General features: G+C 51.1%; 1 protein-coding gene and 1 long non-coding RNA gene across 3 annotated transcripts in view; one reads left to right on the top strand and one right to left on the bottom strand.

Moving 5' to 3' along the window:
• SYNE3 (spectrin repeat containing nuclear envelope family member 3) overlaps positions 1-17840 on the bottom strand; it is a 90137-nt gene extending 72297 nt beyond the window's left edge. The window contains exon 1 of one of the 2 annotated variants that reach the window (XM_074365071.1): positions 17709-17840. The gene's annotated coding sequence lies outside the window, so the exon portion shown is untranslated. Of the gene's footprint in view, positions 1-4288; positions 4311-17708 lie in introns of those variants that run through there. The other variant, XM_010968751.3, reaches the window with a different exon arrangement.
• Positions 17841-17872: 32 nt separating this feature from the next.
• LOC141577874 (uncharacterized) lies at positions 17873-25473 on the top strand. The gene is made up of 2 exons (XR_012507402.1): positions 17873-18847; positions 24499-25473. It is a non-coding gene; the product is annotated as an uncharacterized LOC141577874 (long non-coding RNA).
• The last annotated feature ends 1748 nt before the right edge of the window (positions 25474-27221 follow it).

The following is a 27221-nucleotide window of genomic DNA, read 5'->3' as shown; positions in this document are numbered from 1 at the left end:
GAGGGCCAGAGACTAACCAATGCTCAGTGATATGGGGCAATTGGCCTGGGCTGGGCCGAGCAGGGCGGGCCTCACTCCTGGTGAGTCACTGGACAACCCCCCCAACCTGCAACACACGCACAGCTAGTCACAAAGGCCTGCCTCTTCTGTGACACTTCCCAATAGCCGCTAAGAGCACAGACTCCAGAGCGAGCCTGCTGAGCAGATGAAACCTAACTTCGCTGCTGAAAAATGCTGTGACCTTGGACTTTACTTTCTCGTCTGTGAAATGGGAGTAATCATAGTATGAATTTCTCATCGCTGATCTGATTAAGTGAGTTACACTGGTAAACAGTCCTGGTAAGCAGTTGGCATTCTATAAGTGTTTTGGATAAACAGAAAATTGCAACCAAAAAAAAAGATGCAATTTAGCTGTCCAGCAAAAAGCAAATGGTTAAGGAAAGTGGGTGACATCTAACCCATGGAATATTCTGGGCCACCTACAATGAGAAACGTGATGATTAACACCTTGGAATAATGCGGTGTCTGGAGAGAATAAAGGACATGCTGCAGAGCTCTTTGCCCTCTAGACCAGAGGTTGTAAATTTTTTCTGGAAAGGGTCAAATAGTAAATATTTCAGGTCTTGCAAGCCAGATGGTCTCTGTCACAATTACGCAAATCTGCAGCTGCAGTACGAAAACAGCCAGAGACGGTATGTAAATGAGGAGCAGGGGCAGCGGTCCAGTAAAGCCTTGTTTACAGAACCATGTGGCATTTGGACGGTGGGCTGCAGTTTGCCGACCCCTGCTGCGCAACTATACAAAAACTGTCCAAAAAGATAAAGACTGAAAGGAACACAGGAAAAGGAAGTTCTTTTAGGGCATTGGAATCACAGGTACATTTAAAAATGTCAATTTCTTTAAGGTGGTAGCAGCAGATTTTTAAAAATTATAGGACTTTAAAGCTGCATACACTCTAACAACAAATTAAGAGATTTCACAGTTCAACTAGACTTTTAAAAATAAGGTAAAGTTAGTTAGGGAGCTCAGCTTTCACATTAAGCTATACAGAAAAGGTAGTCTGTGATGTGTGGCTAATGTGGGACTGAATCTGGCTTCTCCATCTACTAGCTGTGTGACCCCAGGCAAGTTTGTTAACCTCTCTGTTCCTCAGTTGCCTTGTTTGTCAAGCGAGGATACCAGTTGCACCAACAAGCATGCAAAGGCCTGGCACTGAATCTGGCACATAGTAGGCCCTCAACACAAAGACACCACCTCGCAGACCCACAGGACCCGTACAGGCTGCATCTTGCTGACCCCAGGTCGTCACCAGAAACAAGGTCGACTAGAAAACCCACCACGCTTTACTCCCCAGCTGAGAAAAATGCTGCACCCCACCTCCCCGCCCCCGTGGTTTTCAGGTTTGGTTTATAAAACAACACAGAACAATTTGAACCTCATTTTCATTTAATAAATGGCACTCCAGCTGTGAGACAAACAGCCTAAGGAAGGCAGGGTTTATTCCAAATGGGAGTTTTTAGAGCAAGTGGGTTCTCGCGCCTGCACTCGCTGAGACCCACGGCCCTGGCTGAGCCAAATCCACGCCCAGCTCCTCAACTCTTTCCGCCAGTCTCCAGGGAGGCAGAGGGACCAGAGCCCTCTCTTTTGGGCAGAAAGGGGCATTTAAGGTTTAGAGTTAAGGGCCTTTCTGACTTAATCCCTCCAGGGCTCCATGGCCCGCACCTGAGAGAGTCCACAACGCTTACTGGGACAGGTCAGGTCCTTCTCCATCCATCTCCGCAGCCTCCCCTCCCACTGCTTCCCACCTGCTCTTTCTGAGCAGGAACTCCCTGTATACACACCATGTGGCTTCTCCCCTCAGTGCTCTTCTTTGCCTGCCTGTATCCACTCATCAATTCTGGCTCACTGACTCCAGGAAGCCCTCCAGGATTTTTCAGGGGGTAATAGGCTGGGAATTAACACTGTTAAGCACCTACCAGTTGCCAGTTCCCATGTTAGGTGTTTACGCGCATCAGCTTATTGAGGTCTCCCACCTCCTATTAAATAGGAATGATTGTCTTCTTTTTATAGATTAAAAAATCAAGATCTGAAGTGGTTAAGTGACCTGCCCAAGGTCACACAGATAGTAATCCTGCTGCCTTGTTCTCCCCAACAGCCCCTTAGCAGAGCCCAAAAGGTTTAAAAGTGTCCCTACTCTGCTGGAGCTGTAAGGTGGTGTCCACCGAGCTACCCAGAAGAGTCCATCCTCCATACCACTAACCCCCCTGCCTTATATCTGGAAGCCTCAGAGCACCCCGAGACCTTCTGCCAGGAGCCTTCACCTCCCTAGAGTCCAAGGTCAATCGTTAGCAAGCTGCACAGATTATAATTAGCACATGCCTGTTCCTGCCAGGGCTTCAAGACGCCAGGTTTACGATGTATCTGTGTGAAGCCAAGGGCACCAGCCTGGGGACTAACCAGTTCCTCGCTCTCCAGGGGTGGCAATCTGAGGGTGTCGCCACCAGGGGTGAGCCATGTCCTGTAGACGCAGAGGTGTGGCCCTAACCCCTTGGACATCAGCACCAGGGGCCACCCGCGCCCAGGCAACAGGGAGAAGGCGCCCAGGGCTCTGGGGAGCAGCATGTTTCCCGGGCAAGGGGCCCTGGCCCTGCTGGACTTGGCTTCTCCTCCTTCCTGGAGGGGCCAGTGTCTGGGGCTGAGCTCCCCGTCAGTCCCAGTGGACAATACCCCACTGTCATGTGCAGCGCTTGGAAGCTGACCATGCACCATCACCCTCCTTATCCCCCTTGCCCTGATGGGACGGGGTTTAACGCCTTTCCCTCTGCAGGAAGCTGGGCTCCCCAGTTCTCCCCAGCAACCCCTTATCAGGGCCCACAGTCCTCCTGCCGTTACCGGCAAGGTCACCCCCCCAGCTGGGGGGGAGGGGCGGTCAGCACGTGAGCCCTGCTCTTCTCACTCCCACCTCCCGCCCCGGGGACAGGGGCGGACACACTGGGCCTCCCACGCCAGGCAGGAACACCGTCCAGCCTTCTAAACCTCACCTTCCTCCTCCTCTCACACCATGCTGGCTTTAATGGATCTCCCTGCAGGGACTGATGGCCCACAAGCTTTGCACGAAAGGCAAATGCCACCCGCCCTGAGTTGGCCACACTCAGCAATGGGGCTGCTACCACCCAGGGGAAGGTGCATCCTTTCTGCCTCCATGGGACGTGCTGCCGCCTCCATCTCGGCCTGCCTGCAACTGGCAAGGGCTCAGTGACTCGCCTTCTCCTTTGCATCTTCTTCAGAGCACCCTCAACCTTCTGATACGGCCTGCTTATGTTTTGCTTGCTTGTTGAATCCAGATGATTCTAGATCCTTCTAGAATATAAGTGTCATCAGAGCAAAGATTCTGCCAGTCATGTCCACTGCTCCTGTTCCATTGCCTGGGAGAGTGCTAGGCACACAGTAGGTGCTTGGCACACAGTAGGTCCTTGGCAAGAAGCTGGTGAGTGAATGAATGAATCTCTGCTCTATGTATTCAGCACCATTCATTCATTCCAGAAACCTGCACGGGTGCCAAGTGCAGCACAGCAAATGCTAAACCGGGACCTTCCTATGAGGAACTCACTGCGAATTGGGGAGAAAGATGCGTGAACGGAGAAGCCCAGGTAGGGACACAGCATGGAGCGGGGCTGTCAAGGGAGGCATCACAGAGGACGTGGCCACGGAAGGGAAGGGCATGCGGGGCAGGGAACAGCAGGTGCGATGTAGCAAAGCATCTGAGTGATTTGTCCCCAGAGTGGAGGAGATGAAGGCGGAGGCCCTCAGCCCCTCATTCATTCATCCCACAGCATTTATTAAGGGCTCTGTGCCCTGGGAGAGGCAGGCATTGGCCTGAGGACGGGGTGGTTTCTGTCTTCACGCACTCCACACTTGGGGGACGGAAGAGTCAGTGATTCTTTGGGCACCGGGGCTCTGGGAGCTCCGAGGAGGGGCAGCTGAGTCTGAGGGGGCACTGAGGCTCAGGGGGCAGACCCCTCGTATGCTGTCCATTGGGACTAGACTGCTAATGCCGCTGTCAGGGCAGCATGACTCTGAATGACTAGGGTGACCGGCTCGTCCAGGTTCACCTGGGGCGTTCCCAGTTTTTGCACCGCAAGTCCTGTGTCCCTCCCAGGAGACTTCTCAGTCTTGGGGAAAACGGGGACAGTTGGTCACACTTACTTCCACCTTCATGTCCCCTCCCAGCACCCCTCCCCCCCCAAACACCTGATACGCCTCCCCACCCAACCTCTCAGCCACTCACAAGTTGGGGCTGGGCTTCCAGGAGCCTGCGTCAAGGGCAGCTTTTCCTCAGGTAACGGAGAGAAAGTCTTCAGACAAGCGCAGGTGGTGCAGAAAACCGGGGCTCAGCCCGCCTTCCCAGCTGCTAATCACAGCTGCCGCAGGCTCTCTCACCCCTTCACTGTGTCCCTTGTCGGAGCTTTATCTCCCCTCCCAAGGCCTCCCTGATCCAAGGTCAGGCTTCCTCCCCGGCCTTCTTTTGTGCATTCAGAGCAAGGGAGGCAACCAACAGATACATGCTGGGCTCAAGCCACAGGCAGCTAATGATGGCCTTTCCATCTCCATTTTACAGAAGAGAAAACCAAGGTATAAAACTGGTCAGGAACTCACCTCTGGCACTTATTTCCCAAGATCCTGACGAATCCATCCTTCAAAAGCAGTGACCCTGAAGCCTGTCTTCTAGAACTTTCTAGAGCCTTCCCCGCTAGCCCTGCAGAGACTCACACACCATAGACATTCTCTCCCCAGGGGACTTAGAAAAAATTAAAAGTTTTGCCTGGATGCCTATTTCCAGTCTGGGGCTCCTAAGTCAGAGCTCCATGCAGGACACCAAGGTTTCCTCTAAGATATTCACTGAAACCCTTCAACCTGGTGCCTCCCAAGCTGCTGGAGGATTGTGAGGTCCCCCAAATAATGCTGGTCTCCCCAAGAATCTGAGGCAGAGCATGGAGGAGCTACAAGAGCCTGGCTCTAAAGGGAAAGATGCTAATGATGAAATTAACCCCCCCCCCCGCAAGTACATAGAGAAACTACATTTAATCTCCTCTCTGGTCACTGCAAGGGCATCACATAGAAAAAACTACGTCTTTTGAGCCCCAGTCTTCCAACTCTACCATTTATTATTAACTTGTGTCCTGGACACAAGAAACTGTAACTTTTCCAGGCCTCCTTCTCCACGAAGTGCCAAATAAGATCTACCGTGCAGAGTTGCTGCGTAAAAGAGATAAAGCACCCCCGGCCACCTGTGCTCTTGAAATCTTCATGGAAGGGAGGGAAACAGCTAGCCTTCTTGGAGGGTGTGCTATGTGCCGGGTGTGAGCTGAGTCTTGTACTGATTATTTCGTTGATGCGGTTGGTCCCACTCCTACTGCCTCTACAGTTGAAAGAATTGAGGCTCAGAGAAGCTAAGCCACCTGCCCGAGCTTTCCCAGCCAGCCCAGGACAAGCGTTCTCCCTCTAGTTTCCCCCCCGCTTCACCACTAGACCTAATATTTGCTGACGAATGAACCAAGTCATTAGCACTAGGTTCTATTTTAACCAGTGGACACAAGATTGAGACATGTTTCAGAACTCCATTTTTAAGAAGTGAAATGATTAGAGCAATGACCTACACACAACTGGCAGGCCCACCCTCCCCTGCAGAGAGGGCTCCTAGAAGAGGGGCCGCAAAACCACAGCCCACTCGCTGCCTGTTTCTGTACAGAGCTCCAGCCAAGAATGACGTTGATGTTTTTAAGCGGTTGGGAAAAAAAAAAAATCAAAGGAAGAGTTCACGACAGGTGAAAATTACATGAAATTCAAATTCCGGTCTCCTCAAGCAGTTTTATCAGAACACAGCCATGCCCGCTGATTTCCACAGTGTCCATGGCTCTTTTCTAGATACAATGGAAGAATTGAATAATTGTGATGGAGACCATGTGACCCACAAAGCCAAAAATATTTACCATCTGTCCCTTTACAGAAAAAGGGTAGAGCTCAGTGGTAGAGCATGTGCTTAGCATGCACGAGGTCCTGAGTTCAATCCCTAGAAATTGTTAAATTTTTTTAAAATTATTTAATTAATAAACCCAATTACCTCCCTCCCCAAAAAAGCTTTAACCCCTCCCCCCAAAACAAAGAAAGAAAGAAAGAAAGAAAGAATTTGCTGACCTCTGTTCTATAAGCTCAAGGGAAATTCCTCCTCTCAGCCCCACCTATCAGCACATCATTCTTCCAGGTCTGGGAATCCAGAAGATTCCCTGCTATTCCTTTTCAGCAAATAGAACGCAGTCCCTGATGTCCAGAATGGGCCAATCTGCCAAAGTTTTCCAAATGCTGAGAGTTGTGTCTTCCTCAGGGATTCCGTATGGAGACCCCTTACCTGTAGACACATAGGTGGTGTTTGCCATTAAGGCAAGGTCTTCCCAACACACTCTGTCCAAGCCACCTACCCACGCCCTCCAAGAAGGTACCATCTGCTTCTTTACAGAAAAAGTTGGGATCCTGGATTGGGGTCCACCCTCCATGGGGGGGGGGGGGAAATCCCTGGAAGACACTTCCAGTTCAAAGACAGCAGGAACCTCACAATCACCCCAAAAGAAGGCACACAAGCCAGCTCTTCACGAGTAACACGTAGGTGCCCCACGGCGCAAGCAGAAAAAGCCAGCTGGGGCCAGGCAGGGTTCTCTCCCCTGAAGTTCCGTTTCTGTTTCCCTTCTGGAGAGTTTAAGCTTGCTGGGGGTGGGGGTGCGGGGAGGCAGGAGGGGATCCTTCTCGATCTGAGAAGTCGAGGCTGGGGCCAGCACTGCTGGGTGCTGTGCTGGGATGGTGGGCCCCTCACCTCCCTCCGTGACTGGGTTTGCTTGGGAGCCAGTGGGGGTGCCAGGGTCCGGGGGACAGTGAGATTGTAACAGAGCAGGGCCCTATGGGCCCTTCCCAGGACAGACCCCCTGCCTGTTGTCTGTAGAAAAACTTTAGCCAAAGAATAAATTTAATCAAAGAAATGAAAAAAATGCAGAAACAAAAAAAGCAGTTAACCAGGACAAAATAATAATAATTGAGCCATTAAACAAAGTCAAGGACCTTTAGTTCCCCCTCAAAGGCTAAAAATAATATTCTGAGCCATGTACTTTGAGCTTTTTCACAAAAACTGAAACCCCACCAGGTGGAAGGCGTTAACCACATGATGACCAGACTGAAGCCATGACATAAGTTGCTCCATCTTATACAGTTCCGAGAACTGGCCTCAAGAAAATGAGAAAAAATGGATCCTGGAACTAAAGGTTAACTGTACTTAAAACAGTCAAGATGACGCTGGTCAGACCCCTGCATGACAGACTTCAAAATGACTATCGGAGCTAACTGTGCTGGTCGGCATGTAGCCTCCACCCCTTCCCCAGCCTGTGCACCCCTGAAACTCCCCTTTAAAAGCCATTGCCCCCGATTGACAAGGGGGAGTTGGTTCTTTGGAACACGAGTCCACCTTCTCCCCCGGACGGCCGGCTTTCTCCATAAAGCCAGCTTTCCTTTTACTCAACACTTGTCTCTCAGTATTAGATTCTCAAGTGACAAGTGGCTGAACCTGAGTTTGGTAACAAGATGGTGGTAACTTCACATTCACCAAGTTTGTGCAGCCACGTCTCACAAAGGAGAACAGCCCTGAGTACTGGACGGGGAGCTCCCCGGGTTGCCGCTGGGACTGGGGGAGGTGGAGGTGGGCACAGGCGTTGCAACAGAGCACCAGCGGAAGTGTCCGTGGGGCTGCTGAGTAAAGCAAGACTGGGGACCCCTTTGGTTATACACGGTCACCCTCCAGTCCGCTAACCTGGCTCCCCGGCTCCAGGCAGCTGGTGTGAACAGTCATGGTTACTTGTCTATCTTTTTAGGTAGCTATGCTTAACCCCTCCTGGATCCATCAGGATGCCAGGCTTTGAGGGGCCCTTGGAAGGCATCAGTGCCAAGTTTTTACACACTCTGGCCATCTGTGCATCACACCCATGATTTTTGCCACATCTGGGGACACCCGCACTATTATTTTTTCTCATTCACTTGTAAGAAATTCAACCCATTTAAACCTAAATTTATCTTAAAAGGGGATCTTTTAATCTTTACACTAAATAGAAAACCAGAGGGAGGATCAATCTGCCGTGCATAGAACATCGTAAGAAATAAATGCAATGAATATCAACACCATTTATGGAACTGTGTCTGGTGGTCAGTGCATAGAGACAGATGGGCGAGTGTCAGGGAGCTGGCAGATCAGATTAGCTCCACACGGAGACCGTCTCTGCACAAAATTCAGTGCTTCTCAACTGTCCCTGGGCATCAGAGTTATGTGGGGAGCTTACAAAATACAGAGAAGCAGCCTCAGGTCCAGAGATTCACGCATTAGCCTAAGGTGGCGCCCTGGTGATTATGGGAACATCAAATAATCAGAAGGATCAAAAGGAAAAGTCAGAAGGAAGATGAAGGGGAAGATAGGGTATGTCACCTGCGCTCTGAGCTTGTGTGACCACATCCATCCTGTCAGTTATTAGGAGACCCCTGTCCAAACTCAGTGTTCTGATCCAGTTTAAGCCCCCATGTTGTATTGAGAAGGACCCTGAGGCTGGGCTGGGAGGCAGACAAAAGGGTCTGGTATGGTGACATGGACTTTTTCCCCCATAATTAATTCTACGAAAGAATAAAGTCACATTGGCCATTAGGAATGGCTGGGACCTTGGGAGGGAAATGGGTGATCGAGGTATGTGGTCTGCACCCTGCACACCCCAATAAAAGAGTCCCCCCAAAGGGGAGAGGCTTGGCTGGCAGACTCCAGCCCATCACCCCCGCCCCCGGGATGGGCCTCAGCCAAAGATACCTGAGCCTGGGCTGACTCACCAGCAGCTGTGCCGGATCCAACGACTGCCAGCGCTGGGGCAGAGGCAGGAGGAAGTGCCGAGCTCCCTTCCAAGTGACCCACATTGTCACCAAAGTCACCTCCCAGCTAGAGAGTGCCTCAGGGAAATGCGCGGGGGGGGGGGGGTTCTCAGAGAGGCTGGAGAGGGAAGAGACAGGAACCTGGCCCAAGCCCTTGCTTGGAGCTGGGAATTCCTCGTACATCTGTGATCACGTCTGCCCCTCACGGCAACTCTGCAGGGAAGGTGTGACCAGCCGCCCCAAACAGCGGAGTTGGCCAGCCCTGCGGAGCTTATATGAGTCGTCAGGATCACACCGCAGGTGGCAGATTCAGTGTCTCAGCCCAGGTCTGTCTGATTCCACCATCTCAGGCTGCCGGCCCCTCACCTCAGGCCCAGGAGCAGAAAGAAATCGGGCCAAGTAGAAGCTCTAACTGTCCTTTGCATAGGAAGACAGGTGACACCTTGCCCTGTGCACTGAACTACCAATTAACCACCCCTTAGCTCCAGGCGGGGCTTTGCGGTTGGTGACACGTGCTCACACTTACCAAGCCTGGTGAGGAGTGTAGCACGCGTCTCCCCACTTTACAGGGAAGGGAGTTGCGGACCAGAAAGATAAAATTTAAGGGTCCTTTATGGGGCCTCTCCCAGCTCTCTGAGCTCCGTCGGTCTCGCCATTGTTCCTGGATAAGGGACAGTCTGTTTAGGGCACCCATCTCACCCAGAGACTCCTCCTGCCCAGAGCAAGGGTGTGTCCACCTCAGTCCAAACGTTGAAGGAATGTGAGGAGTGCGGTTCCTGGGGCAAGAAGGGCTCATCCCAGCCCCAAACACGTGCCTCTCCGGCTCCGGAAGCAAAGTCGGCCCCAGCTAGGAGAGGCTTCCCAGACGGAACAAACATAGGAACTCACGGGGACCTCCCCTCCCGGGAGCCTATAAACAAGGGAAGACGAAGGAGAGGACCACGGCCACGCTGCCCCGCTGGGCCTCCAGGTGGCCTTATGCAGAAGGTCGTAGGGACAAGAGCCATCACAAGACAGAATTTTTTAAAACCCCACTTTCCAAAATTATTCCTGAGCAAAGTTGAATCTGAAATCCACAGATACACAGGCAAGTTATGTAATGCGGGCTTGATTGCCGCCTGGTCCTGGGGAAAGGAATTTAACCCGGCCACCCCAGCTGGCGCACATCCAACCGACAACCACCAGCTCGCGGTCACTAAGTTCTCGGCAGCTGGTGAGCAAGCCGCAGGTGGAGCACCCTGGGACCAAGCAAGGAGAGGGCGTGGTCAGGACGGGGTGCTCCAGGGTGGGCCCCAGCTCTGGGGAACAAGGCATCCCTGGACCCTTGTGACACTAGCCACACAGAGAGGACCTCCTTTGAGGAATAGCCTGGCAGTGTGAGAGCCTTTGGGGGTTGCCGAGGAAGAACTAGATGCCTGGCAAAGAGGCCTAAGTTCGGGGTCTGAATCACCACGTCCTGCCCAGTGCACTTCCAGCACGGAAAGGCCAGTGTAGCCTGGTGGTTACCTGCGTGATCTCTGAGATCAGAGTTCAGTTCCTAACTCTACTGTTAGCTAGCCGAGGAGGATGAACCTCTCCATAAATGGGAGTATCAGAGTCCACGTCATTGAGTTGTTGTCAGGATAAAGAGAGAAAATGCAGAGAGCCTTCGGGAAGTGCTGAACGGATGCTAGCTGATATGAGGAACCCTGCGAGGAATCTTAGGTGGCACCAGTCCACCCATCAGCTTAGACATTCATTCATTCTTTCTTTCATTCCATATTTATGTGTGGAGCAGCTACGAGGGCTAGACTGATCTGAGGACAGAGAAAAAATTCTTAGCCCTTATGGAGTTTCTAGTAGAGACAGGAGATAAACTCAATTGTAAATAAATAACTAAGATAATTTCAGGTAGTGATAAGTGCTACAGAGACAATGAAACAGAGATAGGACAGGGAGCGGCGGCTGGGCTGGGCTGGGCGTTGCTGGGTGGGCAGGGGGCCCCCTGGAGGCTGTGCCTGTGAGCTGAGCTTTCAAGGAAGAGGAGCAGCAGTCAGGCCAGGGGTGGGGGAGGCACAGAGGGAGGAGTAGGAAGGAAGGCCCAGTGGGGAAAGCTGGGTGAGCTCAGGAGAAAGAACGAATGTCAGGTCTGTGTCCCAGAGGGGCCAAGAGATGTGTCCAGAGTTCCAGGGCCTGCCCCCGAACAGCCCAGGAAGGTGGATGGTTCTCCAAGGGGACGGTCCCCTGAAGAGGGCCACAAAGGGGACACAGCATGTGACACCGTCTCTCCCCAGCCTCGGGCCATGACTCTGGAGCCTGTCTTTCTCCTCTGTGTCCCAGGAATCGTTAGGCTCTGCCCTGACCACTTCGTTCAGGGGTGCTGTGAGCATCAGTTTGTAAGATCCTATTTTAAAGTGTAAAGCCTTTTCATTAATAATAATAATGGGGGTGGGTAATAGCTCAGTGGTAGAGTGTATGCTTAGCATGCATGAGGTCCTGGGTTCAATCCCCAGCACCTCCATTAAAAAATAATAATAATAATAAATAATGATGAAACTAATAATAAATTCTCTCCGGCTGGGACATGAGAGTGTGAATATCCTGGATCCCTGCCCTGAAGGAGGTCACAATCTAGTGGGGAATCAGACACTGAAACTGAAAATTAACAATCAGGTGCAAAGTACAATGAGAACGTAAAAACGGAGTCACCACCCCTGATGGGGCTGGTCGAGGAAGGCTTCTAGAAGGAGGTGATGTCCAGCCAGGGGCTGGTGGGGAGCAGCAGAGAGGACAGTTGGGCAGAGGTAACTGCTGGAGCTTAGGTCTGGAGGTGGGAAAGATCAGGATGAGTGTGGGACCGGGAGGTAATCCAGGAGGTGGAAGCATGGAATGCCAGCCAGGTAGGATAGAGGCTTGGGATTTAATCCTTAAAGCAAGGGGGAGCTACTGGAGGTAGATAAATAGAGAATCACCTGCTTAAGAGACCTGGCCCCTCTGGTAGTTGCCAGACTGAAGGTCCCCAAACACCCACCGCAAGGCGTGGTTCTTGGAGGAGAGAAAACATCCAGACTTCAAGGCACCTTAGAGATCTCTTCATTCTGACCTCCCGTTTTAAAGGGCAGGAAACGACACTGGCCCAGGTGAAGGTCAAGTGAGTCTGTGGAACCTCAGGCTCCTCCCATCATCACAGAAGGGCCAGTTCTTGGCAACAACAAGGAGAGGCTACCCCAGTGAGTCAGCCTGCAGCATTATTTCAGCAAATGTCACTTGGGAGGGGCTCAGCCCTTTCCAGATCGTAAATAGAATTCTTAACTCAGTCAGAGTTTAACCAGAGACAGCAGCCCGCCCTACTCCATCCATGCCATGGTGATGGCCAGGTGGACCTAACCCAGATCAGCCTCCGTATCTGGATTGTGCAACCATCCCGAATTGTGCTACACCAAGGATGCCGACTTTCAGGGAAGGTAGGTAGTTGTAGGGGAAAGAGTACTGGCCAGGGCCCAGAAGACACCATCTCAGGTTCCAGATGGGCCCTGAGGCACCTAAGAGACTCTGGTTAGGCATTTCTTCCTGTGGAGACTCAGTTTCCCCAAAGGTAAAATTGTATGTTCTGATGAGATCGTCTCTGAGGCTCCAGCTGGTTCCGGCATTCTCTTATCCTCCACTGCAGCTGTCATGTCTCCGTATTTCCTGAACATTGCACACACAGCTTCTCCAGGCACATACAGGCACATCCTAGTCTCTAAATGCTACCTGCTTGTGTCAAGTTCTCTCTCATTGGGTCCCCGTGTAAGCCCTGCCCTACGGGGAGGTATCACCAGCCCCGTCAGACAGATGGGAAATGCATTCACTGCATTCCAACTGGCCCCCAGACCCAGAGCAGGGCTGGGACCTGCCCCAGGTCCCCATCGCTCAGGTAAGCACACATACTGGGGCACAATGACTCCCTCCTTGCCCACTGAGCCTCGGGAAAGCCACCACCTAAAGCATCAGTCCTGGGACACCAACACTTTGAGTCCCGTTGGTCATGACAGGCACTTCTGTAGAGGGCAGGCCCGAAGAACACCTTTGACTGGGGCAGAGGAAAGGTGGTCAGAAATTAAAGTGAGCCCTGAAAGCACCAGGACCAAAAGTGGGACGGATTCCCCCAATTCTCAGTGCACAGCTGCCCTTGGCACAAATAGAGCAGAGCAAGCTCGGTCAAAAGGAGGGAAGTGTGCTGCTTAGAGCCTTCAGCATCCAGAACCTCCGGCGATCTGACAGCTGGGAAGACACCACCCAGTCACCCTGGACCCCACCCGGCTGGGCCACTGAGGGCTCCGCTTCCGAGGAGCGAAGGGTGTGCTCAGACAGAGCACACTGAAAACAGCTCCTCGTCTCTGGTTCTGCCTCTGGGTGACACTCCTGCCCATTGCTTACCTGCCATGGGATTTGGGGCAAGACGGTTAACCTCTCTGAACCTGTTTCCACAACTGAAAGCTGAAGATAACCATATTCATGGCACTAAACTGCTTTGATAACTTATATCAAGCATGCCCTGCAAAGAGTAGGAGTAAGAGGAACTGTCTTAAGAGGAAGGAAAGAAGATTCTAGGCACTAGTTGTGTATTTCTTTTGACGATGTTTCTGTCCAGGTGACTTCTGGAAGTTGGATGATTGCATGTTGTAGCTCTCTTCCGCTTTTTTAAAATTCAAATGATCACATCAGCTTAATCTCAGGTATACTATCCATTTCCCTGCCTGTCCCGAGGAGGAAGCAGCGGTGGCCCTTGTCACAGTAGCGCAGGCGTGGTGAGTGGTGTCCTGATGAGAGTCACGCAGGAGCGAACTGTCTTCTCTAACTATGTGCCTAACGTTTCCTCAGCAGTAAAACCGGCAGATTGGTTGGGCGGACCTGAGGTTCCTCCCAGATCCAACATTTCAGGATTTTCTGATTCAGAAGCATAAATCATGAGACCAGGACTTAAAAAAAAAGAAATTCCTGTGGATGAGCCGAGATCGTAAAGAATGAAAGTCATTTTCTTGTCGTATGACTTCAGTAGAGGGAGATTGCTTCTCCTGAATGAGAAACCATGTGTCTGTCACACAACAGGATTTGTGTTTGTTTTATTTTTTAAATCCAGCCAGATTAACATTTGAATCTGTGGGAAGAGTGTGATTTTCTAAGAGAGCTTTAGTAAAATGTTCTATATTGTCTTCTGATTTTATTTATACGTAAGATTTGATACAGATATACAATGGAATATATTATATATGTGTCATATTTATGGATGATATACAGCCTATATATATATGCATTTCTTATTTGTAAGTGATGAAGCATAAAAATATTTAAAAATAATGCCCACAAGTGCACAGAAACAGTGGCTCCCGTGAGAGTGGAGAAGGCTCCTCCCTGACTCTGTACCCTCTCCCCCACCAAAGATAACCACCCTGATCTTTTACCATTATCATTCCTTTGCCTTTTTTTTTAACCTGCTTAAATTCATGAAACAGGATCTATGTACAGCGGTGTGCATGAAACTTACATGTACTTACAAGTAATTACAAGGTGAATTCTCTAGTAACCGCCCCCTCCGCAACCTTGACCCTCTCAATCCCAATCTCCTCTCCCCTCAACCCGGGGTGATAATTGGACTTTTATTTAAGGTAATCACCTTCCTGCTATTTGCCATCATTTTAGTTCTCATGTACATAACCCTGAACAACTCAGCGTTCGCGTGCTTGTGTTTTGAGCTTCCTAATTTCTAGAGCAACTCTCTGCCTTTTCTCTGAGTCTTTCAAAGTATCTCGGGGATGCTAGGATTCCCTTTGCCAAATCTGCGGCCTCAAAATCCAGGCAAGAGGTCCAGGCCACGCTACATTGTTACAATTACATTAGGAGGATTAGGACTAATAAAAACCACGATAAGGCCTCTTTCTGGTGTGCCCCCATCGCGCTGGGCATTCTGCTGAGCGCTGTCCCCCATTGTTTCATTCATCCTCAGAGCAAACCCACAGGGAGGTGTTGGGGCCTCTCATCTCTGTTTTAGAGATGACAAAACCGCCACTGCCAGGACTGTACCCTCATCTGCTTCCAGATGCTCACTCCCAGGGACTCAGCTCTAAGTCCTGATTCTCTGGGGGGTGGGCAGAAGCAGGCACTTCGCTAACTTCCATCTGCCCCTCCCGGGTTCATCTCTCGGTGACCAAGCTGGGCTGCTTTTAGATGTTGCAGGAACAACAAAAAGTGTTTGAAGTTCATTTCTTCCAGAAAATGCCAATGCCTTAATGATGACTCCTCTTCCATACTGTTCTCCTGATAATTAACATATCACAGGGTCTCAACGGCATCTGAGACAGGCTGTGTGGGGGAATGGAGAGCATCAAGGCGAAAGCCCTGAGTTCAAATCCCAACTCTACCACTCACGGCCTCTGAATCTCTCTCCTCATCTGAACACGGGCCAACAGTGGCAGCCTTGCCTGCTGTCAGAATCCTGGGAGGTGAGAAACAGGAAATGCTTCCTACGAGCCCAGAGGCCCCCGCAGGCCCCTCTCAAACCTCTCTGCTTGGGTCAAGGACCAGCTTGCAGTGCTGAAAGGGCTCTGAGGGAGACAGTCCAAGGCCACCTACAATTTGACAGACACGAGGATGTCTAGGCAGAGAGGGAGGGGCGGCACTGAGGGGAGGAAACTCAGGTGTCCCAAACAGACCTGTCATCCCAAACTGTGACAACTGCTGCCATGTGCTGAGTCTGACACCGCACTAAACGCTGTTGATGGAAAGTCTCCTTTAACTCCCTTGGCAGGCGCTCTGGCTACCCTCTCTCACTGGGAAGGAAACTGATGCTCTGAAAGGTGAAATGACTTTTCCACAGTCACACAGCTGGGAAAAGGCGAAGGCGGGGCGGGACCAGCAAGTCTGATGCGGCCACCCCCATTTCTAACAGCTGAGCAACACAGGAGGCCCCACTGCCCCTGGGCTCCCAGGGACTCCAGGACGCTTTGGTGGTTGTTCTGGCCCCACCCATTCTTGCCTCCCCAGAGTGGAGGTCACCCTGCAGCCAAGTCGGGATCCCCCAACAGCCCCCACCCCAGGTTTCTGCATCACAAGGCAGAGCGGCCACCCTGGCATGGACAGGTCCTAGGCTGTGGGGAAACATGCAAAACACCCAGGCTAGAGGTCTGTTCCCATGGAGATAGAAGGAGCTCAGACTTCTCCTGAAGGATGCCTTCAGGGGCTAGAAGCCAGCCTGCACCCTGAGGCAGAAACCTGAGCCCAATTCTCACCCCTCTCCTCTGTGCCACCAGCAAATCCTCAGGTCCTCTCTTTAGGACCCCCAGCAAGACAATAATGAGTTCCAGAAATAAGCCTTCCTGGCCCACACCCCTTTCAGCTGCCCTCTGAGGGGCCTCTCTGGCTGAAAACGACGCTCCAGGGCCAGCAGGTTTGGCACAGCTGAGGCCTAAGGAATGTGCAGACCCACACGTGTCAGAGAGCCCCGCTGGGGCACAGTTTCAGAAAACAGAGCAAAACAGCCTGTTGGCACCGGTGCAGCCCTCCTGCCTCCCAGCTCCTGACTCCTGATAGCTGTTGGCTGTTCCAGCTGTGCAACAGGCAGGGCTGGACCCTTCAAGAGTCAAGTTCTGTTCTCGGCTGTGTGGCTCTGGGCAAATAACTCCCCTTCTCTGGACCTGTTTCCTTTTAGTGGATGAAGGAGGCTGTTGAGTCAAGCTCAGAAGGGCAGTAATTTTGTGACATGCTCCCTTTTCTGGGAGGACACTCACTTTCCACACTGTCTCCTCCTACCCTTGTCATGTGAAATGGGGCATGTTCCTGGGGCAGGTAAGCCTCCCCCACTGGAAGCCCTTGGCTGTAAAAGGTCCCTCACTAGTGCCAGGAAGAAGTTAACTGGAAGGGGTTTCAGAGGGGACCAGGAGCCTGGGAGAGGGTCCCAGGGCAGCCTTGGGCCAGAGCTTCAGGGATAAAGTGATAAAAACAATAACCATTATCACCCCACCCCTGCTGGAGTACTCTGCCTTAGAGTTTTGAAGCATTTTGAAGTGGGCTGCATAGGGTGCTCAGTGCTCCTGGGTTGACCAACCGGCGATATATGCCAGGTTCACTGTTTGCAGTCAAGATCTGAAGATCTAAAGAGAGTCAGCATCCATCTGGGGCTCCCTGAGATCCCGATTCCGGGCCTCACTACCCGCTCCTTTAGAGATGTGGGATGCGGCTCAGAGAGGCTGAGAGGCTTGCCCAAAGCTGCACAGCCAGGGGGGTTCTGAATGGAACTGATCCTGCCTACGGGTGCGACTTCCTCTTCCTACTGCGGGCTCCGGACTCTCAGGCACTACAGAGCGACCTCGTGGTAGCCAAGAGCGGGGATTCCTGCGGGCGTGCCTCCCAGGCCAGGGACGCGCGGTGGCGCGAGCCCGCAGTGACAGGTCCGCTCGCCCCAAGCGGAGGTAGAGCGAAGACAGGAGGCGGCGGCCAGCCCGCCCGGGACCCGCTGCCCAGGGCTTACGGGCTTTTTCCTGGGGGCCGAACCTCCAGGTTCGGGAAGCAGAAAGGCTGGGGGATTTCGCAGGCAGCAGGGGACGGTTGGGTTTAAACTAAAAATACCCGCCCGCTCGCAGCTGTCAACGCCAGGGCCCCCGCCCCCGCGCCGGGCGCGCCTCCCCAGGTCTCCTCGACTTTCAGCGACCCTGATCGCTGGGGAACGCGCCAGGACTGGGCCAGGGGCTGAGATCCAGTCCCCGTCCCTCCCGGACCCCCGCCCGGCCGCCCGACCCCGTGCCACTTACCCGGCCGGGAGCGTGCAGGAGCGCGGCGCCACGGGCAGTCCCGGCCAAGCAGCCCTCCTCCCGGCGTCCCGGGCGGCTCCGGAGCGGGGCGGGGCCGGGGCGGGGCTCGGACACCGGCCCCTGCCCCGCCCAGTCCCCTTGGGGACCCGCCACCGGAGCCGCCCCTCTCCCCGGGCCTGCCACTTCGGCCGGGTCGGAGAGGGACGCGCCCCGCTCCGCGCGCTCAGCAGAGGCTCCCGGGGCCCGGTCCCAGCCCGGCGGGCTCCCGAACGCAGACCCCTTCTCCCCGAGGAGGAAGAGCTATCGTAGGGGCTCCCAACCCTCACCCCTGGCGCTTCCCCCAGGGCTGTCCTCTCTGGCTGGGCAGCCTCTCCGAGCCTAAGTCCCCGCCTGGGTCTCATCCTTGGGAATGACGCGGACGTGCCTCTCCCCTGGGGAAAGTTGGATCTGCGGGGTTCCTCTGTGTGTCCAGCCTTAGGGAGGGGGCTGGGGACCTGCAGGTCTTGCCCTCTCAGACCTCAGGTTGGGGCAAAGGCTAGGCACCCCTCCTGGAGGCGCGAGATCCAAGGAGGAAGTGACACCTATCAGCCAGCTTGACAGTGGGGGCGCCTCATCCGGCCACTCCCACTCCAGAGTCCCCGGAACCACCACGCAAGGGATCTTTGGGCCCCAGGCTCGGATGAGAGACCCCCAGGATGTCGAGTGGAGGCGATGTGGTGGTGGTGGGGGGGGGGAGTGAGTCACGAGGAATATGAATCCCATTCATAATCAACCTCCCACAAACCCAAGGCCAAAGAATGTGCCTCCCCTCTGCCTCCCCGTGAGCCCCGCCCCCCAGCGGACACTTCCTCCCACGCGTCCACAAACCCCTGATCCAGGGACTCTGCCAACTCTTTAACCCTACAGCTTAAAGCCGAAATCTCATCCTCCTCTGCCTTTGCCCTCTTGGCCAATTCAGGCCTATGGACTGCCCTCCTCCCCAGTGCCAATCTTTGTCCGAGTAATTACAGCCTTGCGCCGTGGGTTTCCACCGCCTTTGGATGGGGATGACAGCTACTCATAAAGGATACAACTTGCAGAACTCTGCACCGCCAATCTTCACAATTTAGGTGTGGCTACGCCCTTTTGCAGATGAGGAGGTAAGTAACTGTCCCAATCTACTGCTTCCCAGAGGGTGTTTTCCTCTTTGGTTCCTCAGTGAGGCTGGCAGGCCCTCTATCAATGTCTGTTGAATAAAACAGTGTTCTAAAAAGATTATATTGTAAAACAGGACCAGATATAATTGTATATAAGTGTGTGTGTGTGTGTGTGCGCGTGTGCGTGTGCGTGTGTGTGTGTGTGTTCCAAATGGAGGGCAAGGTAGAAGGGTGCCACATCTCAGAGTTAACACTGGGGTACACCTGGCTTGAGTGAGAATGCCTGTCAGCCACACCTCCTAATTTAGAGCCCATTTATTAAGTTATAATTAGTCACAGGGTCAGAGGAGATACACACAAAGACCTCTCCCATCCTTGCCCTTGACTGTCCAAGGCGTCCTATTATGTTTCTCATTAGCATCCTGACTCCATGTGGGCCCTGCCGCAGGCCCTGAGGTTACCACAGTCTAGCTGAAGATGCAGATGATGGTGAACACTTATTATAATTCTGGGCATTTGGATAATGTGCTTTGCTTTTACAAATGCTTTTATGTGTATCTCCTCATTAAATCTCTGCAAAGATCCTCCAGGTAGTTAGGAAACCTTTAATGAGTTCTGTCTTATGATGGAAACTAAGACACCAACAGGTCGGAGGATTTGCACGAAGATTAAAATGGCCCCGCCTAGGCTGCTGGAAGGGTGGAGCCACTGGGAGTCAGGTTCCTGCAGTGAGAGTTGGTGTGGTGCAGTGGGGAGTAAAGAGCTTGAGCTCCAGTACCAAACTGCCCAAATTTGCAACTTTCAGCTCATTACTCATCCTTGGTTTCCTCTTCTGTTAAGTAGGTCTAATAATAGTAACCTCTCTTGAGTGGCTTTGTGCCTGGTACCCTGAGCACCCAGCTCATGTGAGCTGTTCTAGGGATGGTGGGAACAGTACAGTTCCTGGCAGTCAGCTATTTGGTCTTTCATCAGACACTTCCTGAGCACCTACTATGTGCTAGTCCCTGGGGATATGGAGAAGAATGAGACAAGAACAATTACTCCCAAGGAGGTCACAGGACAGTGATTCTGGGCCCAAGGGCAAGTGCCCGAACACGGTGGTGCTGTTCAGAGATGACCTGCCCCTCTCCCTGCCCTGCAGCACAGAGCACTGGTCAGAGCTGAGACCCAGATCCCAGGCCCAGCCATGTTGCTTGATTGAGGGAACCTTAGCAAGAAATGTACCCTCTTAGAACCTTAGTTTTCTCATCTGTTAAATGGGGAGTGCAATAATGTTTCATATGTAAGAATGTATGTGATAAAAATATTTTATAAGCTGCAAAATACCATGCATATATTACTAGCTTTATTATTATTATTAGGTTTATGGCTTTACATGGCTTAGTGCCTTTCAGACTAATCTCCCATTGCTTTTCTTAAGCCTGACAATTCTAATTCTAATTGTTAATTCTATGGCAGTCTTTTGCCAATCCAGAGTAGTCCATGTGGAAGCAAAAAAAGTTGAGTAAACAATGCAGGATCATGGTGGGGGGCAGTCTGCAAGCAGGAAGGCTACAAAAACTTTAACTCATCCTCAGCAGTCATTACCCACTGCTACAGAAAGGAGTGGAAATGAAAGCTTATCTGGAAAGAAAATTCTGGCAAAGGAAGACAGGAGAGCCCCCTCTGTCATCTCGAATTGAGCACAGGAAACCCCGCTTGAGCTCTCCCTTTCAGAAGTGGCCCAGAGACGGAACCACAAGGAAGCCCTGAAATGATGCCATTTGGAAATTCTGACTCATTTGGCAGTGGGGGTTGTTTGTGCAAAGTACAAAACATCTCCGAAAGAGTGAGATTTTTACTATTTTTTCCCCACGTCCCTTCCCTGTGGCAAGCATCTCTATCACCACTCCCGGGAAAGCAGGGGCCAATTTAATAAGCCTGGGGGAGTTACTGAGGTCTGTTTCACATTTGCCTTGGCGAGTTAGCTTCCACAGCGATCCTGTTCAAGTCTTATTTTGTGTGATCTTTGCATTGTTTGTTTGCGTGTTTAGTTCTCTGCAGAAAGATGACAGCAAAAGCTGGATTGCCTCTTCTGGCTAATCCAACCCCTTGTGTGCGAATGGGGGAAACTGAGGCAGGAGGGCAGGAAGGAGGGACCCTGCCCAGGGTCCCAGGGTGGTAGTTGGCATTCTGGAAACTTCTGTTCCCATTTCTCCATCCCTAGCCTGGTTCCCCCTTAGTGATGACTTACATAAGTGTTATTGACTAAGCAGGGATGAAAAGCTGGCACTGGGGTGGCCATTTCAGGGGTGCCTCATCTGAGGATTCCTGGTCCAGTTGGGGAGAGCTGGTTCTCCTCCTGGCTCTGCTCTCAACTTCTTCTTTCTTGGTTTCCTCTTTTGCCAAGTGTTCGTCTGTCCTTTCCCCTTCCGGTGCTTCTGTGTGCATGTAGGGTGAGTGGATCCCCCAGCCTGGGGTGTTACCCTGCCTGAGCAGGCTGCCTTCCCCACAGGTAGCTGCCAGCCAGTCACTGAGCAGGGGCACCCCTCCCCCGGATGCCAGAGTCATCTCAAACACAGCGTGGGAACCAGAGTAATTCAGGCTCTGCCTCTAGATACATGAATTGGGCTGCTTTTATAAAACAAAAATATCCTGTAGGGCAGAAGCACAGGACTGGACCCTGGGTTGACTGGATTATAACCCTTGTTAATGCTGCTAATTAGCTGCATAACTTGGGGTCACTTCTGAGTTTCTGAACCTGTGAAGTGAGAGAACTGGAGAAGACCATCCGTAAGTTACTCCTCCCGATTTAAAAAATGGCGTGATGCTTGATTGCATTAGATAATAATGCCATTTAGCACGACTAGTAAACACTACTATTATCATACTCCAGGGAGTAACAGAAACAAAAATATTGTTACCATAGACAAACTCGATTCCTAAAAAAATTAAATTCTTCTAAAAGAGCCTTGTCGTATTTCTCTCATCAGTGGACAACCCAATCTATTCTTTCTGCTTCTGCTTAAGGAACACCTTAAGTGTTTTTTTTTTTTTTAATTACATGAGGTAATTGTAGACTATGTTGTTGTAATAAATTATACAGAGAGATCCCCTGTACCTTTTACTCAGGTGCCTCCAGGGGTAACATCTTGCAAAAGTAGGCAGCACAGTATCACAGCCAGGAAGCTATCAGGACACAGAGCATTTCCATCACCGCAGGGATCCCACGTGCAGCTCCTCCCTCCTGCCCTCATCCCCTCCGTAACCCCTAGCCACCATTAACCTGTTCTGTGATTTTGCCATTTCAAGAATGTTATGTAAATGGAATCACAAAGTGTGTAACCTTGGGGGACTGGCTGTTTTCACTAGTATAATGCACTGGTGATTTGTCCAGGTTGTCTTTGTATTAACAGTTCATACCTCTTTATTGCCGAGTAGTAAGTAGTCCATAGTCTAGATAGATATATAGAGTTTGTCTAACCATTTACCTGTCAAAGGACATCTAGGTTGTTTCCAGTTTAGGACTAATTTGAATAAAGCAGCTATAAACATTTAGTACAGGTTTCTGGGTTGATGTAAGTCTTCAAGCTTTAAGTTTTAACTGTTAGTTACAGTACCTGTATACAATACCACACCACCAGATTTTTTTTCCAATTTATTGATTGTGATAAACACACTCCTAAGATGCTGACATGCGTATTAATTGCCCAGGACCCGGTCGTGAGTTGTGGAAATCCAACAAAAGCAAACTGCTTGGTTCCTACCATCAGGAATTTGCAATCTATTGGGAAAGCAACATTCGGACTGAAACATTGAAACAGCGTTGAAATTACAAGACAGCACTGCATGTCAGCACAGAATTGACTATGAGAATCCAAAAAAGGAGAGAGGAATGAAGGCTTGAGTGTTTGGGGGAAGGTGTTGTAGATAAGGTGAGATGTGAGCTACATCTTGAATGATGGAGAATAATAATATTTAACATTTATTAAAGAATTACTATGGGCCAAGTGCTGTCCTAAGACTTGATCTATATTAACTCATTTAGTCCTCACCAGGGTAGCTACTATTATTATCTAATTTTACAAATGAGGGAACAGAGAGGGTAATAACTTGCCCATCATCACACAGCCAACATGTGACCTAGGGTACAAACCCAGACAGTCTGACTTCAGCCTGGACTCTTATTAAATACTGTGCATTCTGTCTGCCTGGTAGCAATAGTGGAGGACCATTTTCCAGTCATAATTAAATTCCAATCCACTTCTTGGGCTATATTTTTTACAAAGAGCTACACTGAACCCCAAGTGTTATAGCTTTGGCTTCATTAACACGATGAGTTCTAACCTGTAATGAAAAAGAATATGTATTTTTATATATATATAACTGAATCACTGTGCTGTACAATAGAAACTAATACAACATTGTAAATCAACTATATTTCACTTAAAAAAATAGGAAAAAATGTGATGAGTTCCTTATAGGCCAAGGTTATTGATGAAAAATTAAAGGACTTTGCAAAAAACAGCACCAGCCTTAGTAATAGGCGAGGAAGCCTGCATGTAATGTACGTGCTGTGAGAGGGAGAGGACCAGCCTGGGGGGCTGTTTTGTGTGTGTGTTGGTGTGTGCGTGTGTGCATCAGTGTGTGTATCAGCGGGGCCGAACCCTGCAGTTACGCTGTTCACCTGCGCATGCAGTGAGGAGGACGTTAGAGTTTCAGCTTTTAGGTACCATGATACAGGCAGCGCTGGCTGAGCCCATTTCGGATAATGAATGTGGTTTTGTGTTCTCCGAACTGCTCTGTACCAGGGAAGTCACAGCTATGCTCAGCCGCTTGGCTGTTTCCTTGACTGCTAAACACGTGAGACATGCGGTTACTCCTCTGTCACAGCCTTGACTTGCTGCTTACCTTCCAACTTCATCATTTTGGCTTGAACTACAGTGCAATAGGACCCTGACTTAATTGTTGGAAATTTTTTTTAGTTGAAGTCTGGTCAGTTACAATGTGTCAATTTTTGGTGTACAGCACAATGTTTCAGTCATACATATATATACATACATTCGTTTTAATATTCTTTTTTATTATAGGTTACTACAAGATATTGAAATTTGGTTTTGAAACCAAAATGTAGCCTTGATAACATCAGTGTTGCCAACCCTGGGTTGGGGGGGAGGAGTGGCAGAGTGAAAAGCTGATTGGATGGAAATCTCCCGACGTGTTACTCCCGGGCTCTGCATCTCCCCTCATCTGTCTGAGCTGGGGTGGGCCATCTCCCCCCCGGGGAATCTCCACATCTAGAAAATGGGGCCAGTTCGTACCCTGTCTTCCCTGTGGGAGCAGTTGTGAGGGTCACAGAGAATAAGGACCATGAGGATGTGCTACAGACTTTAAGGTCTGTGCAAACTGATGCTCTCATGGGGAATGAGATCCTTCAATGAGTACGCCCGCCAACAAATTTCACAGTGGTAGAGCATGTGCTTAGCATGCACGAGGTCCTGGGTTCAATCCCCAGTACCTCCCTTAAGAAAAAAATAGTTCACAACAGAGACCCACTCAGGAAGAGGCGGTGGGTCAGGAAGGTCTCCACTAAAGAGGGAGAGAGGTCTTTTATTGTTTTGCTCCCTGGAGACGTGTCTTTGAATGCTGCTGAAGTCTTCTCTCCTTGTTTTCAGCAGGTTTGGCTCTTTGGAACATGCGACGATACTAGAAGCGTTGCGTGATAGGCAGTGTGCTCAGGAAGCCCGGAGAGACCTCTGAGCCCTGCCTGGCAGATACCCGAGTTAGGGCAGCAGAACCGTGCAGGGCATCGGTGCCACCCCCACCACCAGGTTCTGCCCGGGGGAAGCCCACACTTGGGGCACAGCGGGCACGTCTTCTGGAGTGGCAAGGGCTCGTGTCAAATAGGTCCGCACGTCTGTGTGAAACCTGCTGCTCCTGATGACAATTCCTGATGGCCCCGAGATGTCTCCCTGGCAGAGAAGGCCACGCCACCGCAGGAGCCTCTATCCATCAAGCCTCAGCCTCTTGCTGCCCACAACCAGCCCCAGACACATGCAGAACAGATGCTTTGCAAACTGACGGCCACAGTTCCTTGCACTGCAAGAGCCCTAGTGCCTAGCCTGGCATCTTAAGGAACTTTAATCTTAAACTTCCTCTTGGGTGCTGTGAATGAAAAATATTGCAGCTGTATCAGTAAACAAAGGATGCTGCAGCCATCAAGTCATCAGCCAGGACTGCCGCCCCCAACAGTGAGCAGGAGGGAACTCAGGATGGAGACAAGCAGGCAGCCTGGCCGCTGCTGCCACCCCCAGGGTGCTCCCTGAGGGAACTCAGGATGGGAAAGAACAAGATACTGGCCCTAGATGGCCAGGTGCACATCAAAGGAATGATTTTAACCAGCCCAGACTTTTGTAACTTCCTGTACATGGGAAAGCGCTAAATTCCTTAACTTGAGATATCTGGTTTTCTTTAATTAACAGTAATCTTTTGATATTCCAACTACCTGGTTTTTGTTGCAAAAATGCCTATATGTCCCTGGCTCCTCCCTTGCCTCTTCAGAGCAGTCTCTCAGTGCGATCTGAGAGGCTGTCACTCGGGCTTAAGTCCTCAGAAATGTCCGCTGAATAAAACTTAACTCTCAACTTTTAGGTTGCACTTTTTTTTTCTTTTTTTCTTTTTTTTAGTTGAAAATGCTGTCGAGTTGGTGTGTGGAGTGTGTGGAGAAAAACAGCAAATGCCACCAAATGCACCTTCTGGCTCTTAAAAAGGCGTCCTCAGCAGACAGAAGCAGCCCCACATACAGGCAAGAGGGAAGACAGCACACACAGTCTGTGTCCCTGGGTATTTGGAAGGTCCTTACTGGCGCTGCGCCAGTGGGATGAGTTCAGCCACCTCAGCAGTCAGGGCTGTTTCATCATCCAAGCTGAAAGGTTTGTTTGTGTCACTGGCTAATTCGAGCAAACGACTGGACTCTGCTCAGCTTACAAACTCTAGGATGGGCTAAAACATAGGTGCACACAGGCCAACAGCAGCCAGAAGGCACTTTACAAGTTCACTGGCCCGGCTCCTTCATGCCCCAGAGACCTTGAAGGGTCCCCTGGATCGGGGAGTGCCCTGATCACTTCGGCCCACAGCCATGCCCACATCCATTGCCAAACCCAGGAGACACTTGGGTCCTCCCTCGGCCTCTCTTGTGGCTTTGGACAGCCCTGATCAGGCCCCTCTCCTGGCAGCACCTGCTCTGTTTCTCTTCTGGCCTCCTTTCCAGTCTCCATGGCTGGTCCTCCCCTAACTACATACACCCCTGGCTTTCCGCTCTGGGTTTTCCTTTTATTCACTCTCCCTGCCCACATCTCTTTTATTATCAGGTCCAGACCTGCAGGGGTGATCATCTGAATACTCTCCCCAGTATTTCAGATATAACCTAATGATTTAGATAAATGCCTCTCAGACTCCTCGAAACTCAGAATATCCAAAAGTAATTCAATCCTCCTTCCTCCTCCCCCTGTATTCCAGGCCTCAGCACCTAAGCCAGACACCTGGGGGTAAGTCTGGGTCCATCCCTCTTCTTCCCAGCCCCTCCCCACATCCAGCCAGTCACCAGATGCTGTCAGTCCTACCTTCAAAGCATCGAATGCGGCCTGCCCTGATCCCCTTCACTCACAGCGTTCTGGCCAGAGCCTGGGAATAGTTCCGTTTTACTGTGGCCCCCTGACTGCCCTCCCTTGGTCAGTCTCAGCCACCTCCAGCCACCCCATCACCATCTCAAGAACTCTGCAGCTTACACTCTGTGGTCCTCTTTCATCCCAAGGCCCTCGGCACACGTCTGCATTTCTAAAGGAACACCCTGGCATCCCCCGAGAGCAGGCCTGGGCCTTTGTGCATTTGCCCTGGTTGTTCCCTCTCCCTGGAACGGCCTTTCCTTTCAAATAGCATGTCTTTACCCTTCTGTCAACACTCAGTTCAAGTGCCAACCCCTCTGCGAAACTCCTGTGATCCCTGAAGCACTGACTCGCTGTCTGAGCCCCCACCCCCACCCCCTCCAGTACTTAGAGACTTTCTGGCATCTGTCCCCATCCTAAGACTGGGAGTCCTGGCGAGTGGGAGCGTCTTACTCCAGTCCATGTCCTGCTTAGCACCAGCTCGCGGGTCTGCTACGGCCGAATGTTTTTCTACCTCTTATGGCATCTGTGGTCAGTACTGAGTTTCACACAATTTGGGATTTCTGAGATACTGCCTGTATTGTTCACCATGTCACATGTCCTTCAATCAAGAATTGTGCATTGAGGACATACTGAGTGCCAGGCAGAGTGAGTTCTGTTGGACTAGAAGCTGATGGTCTAGTAGGGGGAGGGGTGTAGAAATTAAACTATGATATGTACAAAACCCCTGGGGT

Source organism: Camelus bactrianus, chromosome 6 (genome assembly GCF_048773025.1).
Source record: "Camelus bactrianus isolate YW-2024 breed Bactrian camel chromosome 6, ASM4877302v1, whole genome shotgun sequence".
Taxonomy (NCBI): Eukaryota; Metazoa; Chordata; class Mammalia; order Artiodactyla; family Camelidae; genus Camelus; species Camelus bactrianus.
This window is presented reverse-complemented; position numbering and strand designations above follow the sequence as displayed.